General features: G+C 37.4%; 1 protein-coding gene across 5 annotated transcripts in view; it reads left to right on the plus strand.

Annotated features, from left to right (window-relative positions):
* dlgap4b (discs, large homolog-associated protein 4b) overlaps positions 1-10,000 on the plus strand; it is a 106,803-nt gene that overhangs the window by 59,459 nt on the left and 37,344 nt on the right. For all 5 annotated transcript variants that reach the window (XM_083528024.1, XM_083528022.1, XM_083528023.1 and 2 more), the window contains exon 2: positions 6,994-7,043. The gene's annotated coding sequence lies outside the window, so the exon portion shown is untranslated. The remainder of the gene's footprint in view (positions 1-6,993; positions 7,044-10,000) is intronic.

Genomic DNA, 10,000 nt, shown 5'->3' on the forward strand with positions numbered 1-10,000 from the left:
TTCCTCTCTTTAAAGCCATACCACCCATCACCTCCTAATCACCTCTGTTCCCTTCACCTCCATTAAAGTTTGCCCCAATCACCAATCTTTCATTCCTAGGTACACCTTCTACCACTTCATCTAACTCACTTTTTCCTTCACCTCCAGCCCACTTGAGGAGCATAAGCACTGATGACATTTATGATCACCCCTTCAACTTCTAGCTTCATCACCCTATCAGAAACTCTCTTCACCTCCACTACACTCTTACTACACTCTTTCTTCAGAATCAGCCCTACACCATTTCTCTTTCCATCCACACCATGAAAGAACAGTTTAAACCCACCTCCAATGTTCCTGGCCTTACCCCCTTTCCACTTGGTCTCCTGAATACACAACAAATCTACATTTCTCCTTTCCATCATATCAGCTCCCTCTCTCCCTTTACCCGTCATAGTAACTCTAGTAACCCTAACTTTCATCTCCTACACTTATCCTTCATCTCCTACATCTCCTACATCTTATAAACGTCTGGAATAGAAATAATATGAGATAATGACTCTTTGATAAAAAATGATTCTGTCCATCACAATCATTCCCTTTTATTTTGCTTACTCTAAAAACCTTATTCATAGACACCTGCAAATGCAGCCTAAACACTGGAGAAATGTGGGGGAACCTGACAGAAAGTATCACTTGTGTAATAAAATCCAGTTAATAAAAGTATTGCAGTGCATATTTTTTAAACAAAAATGCTATCTGATGTTGGTACCAAAATTCTTCTCATTTAGGACCCCTTTATCCATACAATATGTGTGTGTATCAATGTACTTAAATATTAGCATTGACTGTGTTTACTGGTAATGATTGAGCTTGTTGTTGTGTTTAGACTCTTCACAATTTTACAAGTACGATGAGGAGGTTTAACACGCTCCTCAACGTACTTGCTATGCTGTTGATATAAATCTAAACCCCTAACTGGTTAGTAAGTATTAAATCTTTTTTCAGATCTTCTACAGTTGAGAATCATCATGCTTGTGAATCATATGTGTAACCTAGCAGTTACTCCTCGTTATTTTTTTTTTAGCTAAATAAAGCTTCATGAAACAAATAGGTGGCATAGGCACTTGTTCTTCTGTTAAGTATAATAAATAATCAGTATCACATTATGTCAAAACTTGGGTAATGTGATTTATTTAAGTGCATATTAAATACATTTAAATCTCTTTGAGAAAATTACCATGTCCAGAGCAAGTCAGGCTGGAGAAACAGAGATAGAGAGCGAGATGATGATGATGATGATGATGATGATGATGATGATGATGATGATGATGATGATGATGATGATGATGATGACGATGACAATTCATCAATTGAATTATAGAACTGAAGCTTGGTCCACTGGGCCATCACTTTTCACTATGCCCATATGAGCTCTATTTGTGTATTTGTACTCAAAGCACTTTTGTACGTCGCTCTGGATAAGGGTGTCTGCTAAATGCCGCAAATGTATTTGTGTAAGCTGAGAAAACTCACAGGACTGTTTTTGTCTAATCCTTAAGAGTTCAAGAGAGCATAATTGTCTGTGCTGTCTGGGTGGTCAATTAGAGGATGTTAGCTGATAGTGTATGTCTGTGAACATGACAGTTAGCACTTTCCTCCAAGTGTGTTCAGGTGTAATGTGACATTGTACTAGCAGCAGCTTGGGGCTTTGTGTATTTTGAAGAAAGTGAGTATTTGCCTCCCACCAGCTGGTAGGTGTGGTTGAGAAGAACTCTAACTTGGGTGTGATATAACTAGTACATAATAGGTGGCAATAATTTAATTTATTGGCAATAAATTAAATTCGAAAGTAAGGACAGGCAATGAAAAATGGTCTGTGAATTGGCTGATATAAGACCTATTATTATTTTTCTTCATCTGTGAAACAAAAACTAAAAATAATTATAATAATTTGATTTGAAGTTATATAATAAATAAGTTTTATATATATATATATATATATATATATATATATATATATATATATATATATATATATATATAGAGAGAGAGAGAGAGAGAGAGAGAGAGAGAGAGAGAGCAGCCGAAAAAGAAGAATTTCCCTACCTATATACTCTATATCCATACAAACCATCTAAATTGCCATTACTTTGCACTGTTAATCCCAGGTACCTGAACTCCTCACCTTCTGTACCTCTTCTCTCTGCAACTGCACCCCTCCACTGCCATCTCATTTACACACACGTACTTACTCCTACTGACTTTAATTTCTCTTCTCTCCAGCGAGTACCTCCACCTCTCAAGACTCTTCTCAACTTGCTCCCTACTCTTACCACAAAAAACAATATCATCTGCAAACATCATAATCCACTGAGACTTTTGTCTGACCTCGTCCATCAACCTGTCCATCACAACTGCAAAAAGGAAAGGGCTCAGAGCTGCATCCTTGATGCAGTCCAACCTCCACCCTGAACCAGTCTGTCATTCCTACTGCACACTTCACTGCTGTCACACTGTCCTCATACATGTCCTGCACCACCCTCACATACTTCTCTGACACACCTGACTTCCTCATACAATACCACAACTCCTCTCTCGGCACCCTGTCGTCCGCTTTCTCTAAATCCACAAATACACAATGCAACTCCTTCTGACCTTCTCTATACTTCTCCATCAACATTTTCAAAGCAAATAAGGCATCTGTGGTGCTCTTCCTCGGCATGAAACCATACTGTTGCTCACAGATGGTCACCTCTTCTCTCAGCCTGGCTTCCACTACTCTTTCCCATAACTTCATGGTGTGACTGATCAACTTTATTCCCCTGTAGTTACTGCAGGTCTGCACATCTCCCTTATTCTTAAAGATCGGTACCAGCACACTCCTTCTCCAATCCTCAACCATCCTCTTACCTTCCAAAATCTTGTTGAACAACCTGGTTAAAAACTCCACTGCCATCTCTCCTAAACATCTCCACGCTTCTACCAATATGTCATCTGGTCCAACCGACTTTCCACTCTTCATCCTATTAATAGCTGCTCTCACTTCCTCTTTAATAATCCTATCCACTTCCTGCTCAACCATCTTCACACCATCCGACCTTCTCTCTCTCATTTTCCTCATTCATCAGCTGCTCAAAATACTCCCTCCATCTTCTCAACACACTCTCCTCACTAGTCAACACATTTTCATCTTTATCCTTAACTGATTTGACTTGCAGCACATCCTTCCCAGCTTGGTCCCCCTGCCTGGCCAATCTGTACAAATCTAAATATATATATATATAATAAGTTAAATATATAATAAAAACTTATATTTGATGGATTTCCAAAACTTAAGAATGCAAACAACATATAAACAGGTTTTATTAATTATGTTAATCATCAACCCAACACGATTAACATACATAATAATATTCACTTTTAAAAATAGCTGTGCATTCGTAATAGATTATAAGAAGTGACAATAAACACATTGGTGCAGAAGAACGCCAGCATTAGGATGCCTGCTGCAGTAATGTGAAGTGTAGCAGCATGTGAGTGTCACTGCATCATTGTGAGCAAATCACTTCAGCTTCATTACTTCTATTAGAATAAACGTACAGTAGTAGCATACAACCAGTTGTGCACAATGTCGCCTTTAGGCTTAATGTCTTTGTTTTCAATCTCATTCACTGCTAAAAAAAAAAAAAAAAAACAATGGGAACAATTAACTCAAGAGAAGGGTTCTGTTCCACGCTCTGTCTGTATATCTGCATATTTGTATACTGTATATGTCTATATATGTGTGTGTGCCACTGTTTGATTTTTTTGCCCTTCTGTATATGTTTAATATATACTTTAATACCTAATTTCTTTTTATTTAAAATATAATAAATAACTATATAAAAACTATTGAAATTAATGAACAATTGTTTTACATTTCTTTAGGAAGTGCATTTTCAATCACAAACATAATATGTATACAGATACTGTGTTACTTAAAAGTTCAGGTTAAGCCTACTCTTAAATTCACACACACAACCAAACAAATGCACAAGAGAACATCTCAACATCTTGCATTTCCCTTTAAGATGTACCTCACCTCACATCACTGAATAAAGACAAGTGAAAACTGGGAGTGACATTTAATGTGTTCACATTAAACGACTAATCAGGCAAATGAATTTATTTTGCTGGCTAATCGCTTTTCCTTTCTGTTTAATCTCCTCTTTTCGATCCAATATAAACCTTTGAACAAGAAAGAGATCCTGCTTTACTGTGTTTGTATAGGGGTGTGTGTGTGTGTGTGTGTGTGTGTGTGTGTGTGTGTGTGTGTGTGTGTGTGTGTGTGTGTGTGTGTGTGTTCACTTAAATCCTGATTGGAGGCACATGGCCCTTACTCTCCTGACTGTAAATTAAGATTAGTTACCTTAGCTGTAGCAAACAGGAGGCAGTCTATGCACCCTGCCACCAGAGTCTCCCTGATTCATTTATTCTGCGCATTATGTTCTCCTTATTATTTTGAATCAATGACCTAATTAAGTTTCTGGAATGATTTATATGATCACTGGTTTGTTTATCTCTCTCTCTCTCTCTCTCTCTCTCTCTCTCTCTCTCTCTCTCTCTCTCTCTCTTTCTCTCTCTCTACCTCACAGACATATAGACACACAAGGATACCATTTATGTTAGTTAGGCTGATCTTTTATATGGTCATGTGTACTTCTAATCAAACAATATTTACCAGTGCACCCACCTCACTCCTCTCACTGTTTTCAGCCTTCTCCTTCTTCTTCTTTTTTTTCTTTTTGTGTGTATGTGTTTGTTTGTCTTGTATGAATAATCGATCACGGCAGTAAACCTGTGGCATTTTGAATTATGACATGAATATGAATGAAGTTGGTTTAAAACAATTGTTTTGTAAAAAAAAAAAACGGATTGTTTAATCTGCAATACAAATGCCTCCTTCTCTCTCTCTCTCCCTCTCTCTCTTTCATTCTTTCTCTCTCTCTCTCTCTCTCTCTCTCTCTCTCTCTCTCTCTCTCTCTCTCTCTCTCTCTCTCTCACATTCTTTCTCATTCTTTTTCTCTCTCTTTTACACAAAAACACACACATGTACACAAATACATTGTTTGTGTAAATGCTAGGAATAATATAGCGGCAAGTATTTTGGTTAAATGTGAATTAATACCGGTAGTTTGAGTTTGGGTTATGCAATAAGAACAATTGATTGTGAGGAAAAATACAAAAGAGATCTATTAGTGTCAGCGTTTCTTTTACAATTCAAATAAGGTACAGAAGATTAGGGAATAAAATGGGAAGGCGTGCACACGCGTCGAGCCACACCCAGTTAAGCAGATAGACCTCTCCTTTTCACCTGCTAGAGAGAGAACAGCATCTTCATGGCTTTCCAAATACAGATTATGCCTATGATCTAGGCACAAATTTTGTATAAAGTTTAATCTAATCTTATCTAAAATTTTTAATAAAAATAAATGACACTTGTTTTTATTTGCAATGCAACTAAGTAAAGGAAAAGAGACAGTGATGCTGTTTTATTAATTGTCCTTGTTATTTTGCATCTTCTGCATTCTTAAATAATGTGGGCTGCTCAGGTTTTAAAAGAAATCAATCAAACGTTGAGGTTTATTTTAACTGTTACAATGCAAAACATTATATATGACAAAAAAAGCCTTATTAACTTTTATAATTCTCTTACATCTGCTGTGAATTCGGTGAACAAAAGTAAGTGCAGGTTTTTCTTTCCTCAAGAAACATTTTAAAAGGGTGAAAAAAAACATGGTACAGTCCTCTTCATTAGAAAGAAAATTATAGTGGGGTCCCAAGGTCTGAGAGCACTAGTAAAAACACTTCTGTTATACTGTTATACACTTTTGTAAACACATTTCTATTTTTCTATATTTCTATTACAACAATTTGCATTATGAATAACATCTTATGGGAAAATGTGAATCTTGAAACTATTCACGTGAGTGTGAGGTTTTCTTAGTGTTTTGTACGTCCTCTTTTTGCTTTAATGATTTTGAACTCGAGATGACATCGACTCCACAAGTTTGTGGTCCAAATTCAAGATCAAATTCATTGTATAGTCTTCTGAACACATGCTGCAGTAGGCATAAGGAAAATTTGAGCTTTTGTACAAAGTATTTAATAGCAATATCACATATTTGCTTACATTTTAAAGTGCATTCTTAAATATTGAATGTTCAAGATCAAGATATTAAAGATGTTTTTAATATTGCTACCATTATTTCTACCATTTAACCATCTGTTTATTTACAATTTTAAATAAAAAATTAATGTTTAATGTGGTATGAACATGTTTGACCTTCTTGTATGTATAGTAACCGATTACCATCATTAACACTAAAGCTGTATGGCTGTGCAAATCTGCATTTATTTATTTATTTTATCAAAATTGTCTGCGGTGGACAATTTTTACAGAAATGGTCCTGAAAACACAAAACGAACCCACTTCTTCTTTAATATTTTGTTAGCATGGCTGAATGTAGCATTAGCTATTGACTTTATACCAGAATAACTATGAACCCTATGACTAATTAACAGTGTCTTTCATTCCTCAGATCTAGATGAGGTTTTGCTTTGAATCTCTTCAGGCCGTCACACTGCACTTTGCTGAGCGTTCTTTTGTTTTATACACAAATTTAGTGCTTTTTGTTTTAACATCACACACTGGTCTATATCTTCTAGTGGACATTTAATGTAGTTATAGCAATTTACCAAGCTAGCAGCTCTCATTAAAAATAATAAAATATTATGCTTCTTAACTCGACACACGGTAGCTCAAAATGCAGACTTCGCATGAATGAAATGGTGGATCGAGTGACATTTAAAGAGAAGGCTTCTGTCACAGAGAGCTTTGTCCTTAGCAAATGTTAACCATTCAACAGAGCTCAAAGTAAAGCAGTCCCCTTTTCCATGTACAGAAGTAGGAGAGTTTCAGTTGGATTTTAACGATGATTAAGTCTAATAAAACAATTTGTCTTTCAACAGGAAGCTGAAAGTTTGTTTGATCCCGCCCACCCGTGTGATGAACTTCAAATGTGAGTAGAGTATACCACCGTAGAGGACATGTGTGAAAGAACATTGTTGTGTCGTTTCAAATACTTCCTCTTGTTTGATGTAAGTTTTTGTTTGAGGATCAAGCTGTTTAAGATCACACACCCCCCCCCCCCCTTTACATTGTCCAACAGCAATAAATACACATGTCCAGAGCCATGCAGCCTGTGCATTATGTTTAGAGTTGCCATGAAAACAGCGTGTCCTGTGGTGACACGTTTGACTGGCATCTATTAGAGAATTATTGACAATAGTACAGTCTCTGAGTCGCTTTGAACATGTCGTCAGAGGACTGCTTTTTTCATATAGTGGGAACAATTTTATTACTCACTTGTCCAAAATGTTGCTTTGTATACAAAAACAATCTCATGTAATGTTCTCAATCACCAAACATTTATTTTAGTTTTATTGCTGTTATTATTGTTTTGGGCCTCTTCCTGAATTATTCAATTCATTTTTATTTGTATAGCGCTTTTAACAATGAACATTGTCTCAAAGCAGCTTTAAACAGATAATGTGGTGATAAAGAACCATCTTATTTGTTCTTTATGTGTACGTTTGCCCCATTGAGCGAGCCGGTGGTGACTGTGGCAAGGATAAACTCCCAGAGATGGCATAAGGAAGAAACTTTGAGAGAAACCAGACACAAGGGGGAATCTATCCTCATCTGGGTTGCACCGAATGTCCATTTATTACAGATAAACAATGTTTAGGTGTGCAGTGATGGTGATTAGATGCAAACTGTAGTCCTGAGTCAGTGTAGCAGACTGTTGACATTAACTACAGTTTAGGCCCAATTCTCAAAGTCCCCAGGATCCCCAGGGCATTGATGAGAAACCATCCCCAGCAGCACATTGTGGCCTCCAATCAAAGAGAACACCATCCAGAGGCAGATCGGGACAAAGCAGGCAGATCCAAGGAGAGGGGCAGAAACAGTGGTCACTGGAAAACCAGTAGCATGTCAGAGAGAAAGAGTGTGAAAGAGAGTGAAAGAGAGAGAAGAGAGAGAGAGAGAGAGAGAGAGAGAGAGAGAGAGAGAGAGAGAGAGAGAGAGAGAGAGAGAAGAGAAGAGAAGAGAAGAGAAGAGAAGAGATGTGACAGGTAGAGAAGGATATGGATTTTTAAGTATCCTTATTGTTAAAATAAGGTTACTTATTTAAGGACAATGTCAAGGAAGTGACTCTGCAAGATTCACTATGGCAGCATAACTTAAAGGGAGAGACAGAAGGTAACACAGACATGAGGGATCTCTGGGATAGGACATGGCCCACCACACCACCGTCCAAAAATCCTGAGTGACGTGTGAGTGTCAGGGGACAACAGCATACAAATATCCCAGTTCACTGAACACTCAATACCCATGATCCCTCCAGATCTGCTCCTTTACATAAGAAAATGCTACTAATAAAAGACTTGACTAAATAAATAAGTTTTTAGCCTTGACTTGAACAGTGACTGTTTTCGAAGGCTGTTCAATAACTGTGGGTCTTAATAAGAGAAAGATCTGCCCCCTGCTGTAGTTTTCACTATTTGAGGTACTAACAAATAGCCTGCATCTAAGTAGGTGTGGGATCATATTTGTACAGAATATTAATCAGATACTGTGGCGCGAGACCGTTAAGTGCTTTATACGTCAGTAGTAGTATTTTATAATCAATGCAACATTTAAAACAGGAGTGATGTGGACATATTTATTAGATCTAGTGAGGACTCTTGCTGCTGCATTCTGAACTAACTGAAGCTTATTTCTGCTTAACACCCAGACAGTAAAGCATTACAGTAGTCTAATCTAGATGTAACAAAAGCATGAACTAGTTTTTCTTTATCTTGCAACAACTTCATATTTCTAATGTTAGCAATATTCCTAAGCTGAAAGAAGGCAATCCTGATAATATTATTCACTTGAGCCTCAAAGATAAGACTAGGGTCAATAATTACACCAAGGTCTTTGGCTGCTCTACACTGAGACAGAAAGACCATCCAGAGCTGCTATGTAATAGGAAAGTTTAATTCTAGCTGCATGTGGTCCCAGTAAAAGTACTTCCGTGTTATCCGAGTTAAGCAGAAGGAAGGTATCGAGCATCCACTGTCTAATGTCCTTTACACACTCTCCAACATTTGTAAGCTGATCTCTCTCATCTGGCTTTGCTGAAATATACAACTCTGTTTCATCAGCATTGCAATTGAAGTGAATACCATGTTTATGTATAATTTCACCCAGAGGAAGCATATATAAAGAGAAAAGCAGTGGACCTAAGACAGATCCTTGCAGAACACCAAACTTTACCTGTGGAGAACTCACCATTTACATCAACAAACTGATAGCGATCAGTCAAATAAGACCTAAGCCAGGAGAGAGCTGTTCCCTTTATTCCAACAATATTCTCTAGTCTAGCAAGGGGGATAGTATGATCAATGGTGTCAAAAGCTGCACTTGGGTCTAGCAAAACAAGTAAGGAGACACAACCCTGATCAGAGGCCAATAACAGGTCATTTACCAATTTAATGCTACACACATATTCTACATCCTTGTTTGTGTGCTTACTGCCTTGACCTTAAACCTGGTGTAATGCATTGCTTTTCACTTACATTTTCCTACACTGATAGTTTAATAAGTCTCCAGGTTTTCAGATTAAGCTATTTTAATTTTATGCAGGGCAAATACAGTATCACACACAGCAGCCTTCTGATAAAGATGCAAAAGACACACCTTGTGTGCTTCTTCCAGCACCCGAGGCTCACTGTGGATAAAAGGACATCATACTAATCCTGCTATCTATGCTATGTTTCAAGAAGATAAAGAACAGAGCGGGGAAGAATAAAAGGGGTAGAGGGTTTTTTTTTGCAAATGTGCTGAAGGGTTTATGTGTGTGTGTGTGTGTGTGTGTGTGTGTGTGTGTGTGTGTGTGTGTGTGTGTGTGTGTGTGTGTGTGTGTGTGAT

The sequence above is a fragment of the Silurus aristotelis genome (genome assembly GCF_946808225.1).
Source record: "Silurus aristotelis genome assembly, chromosome: 2".
NCBI lineage: Eukaryota > Metazoa > Chordata > Actinopteri > Siluriformes > Siluridae > Silurus > Silurus aristotelis.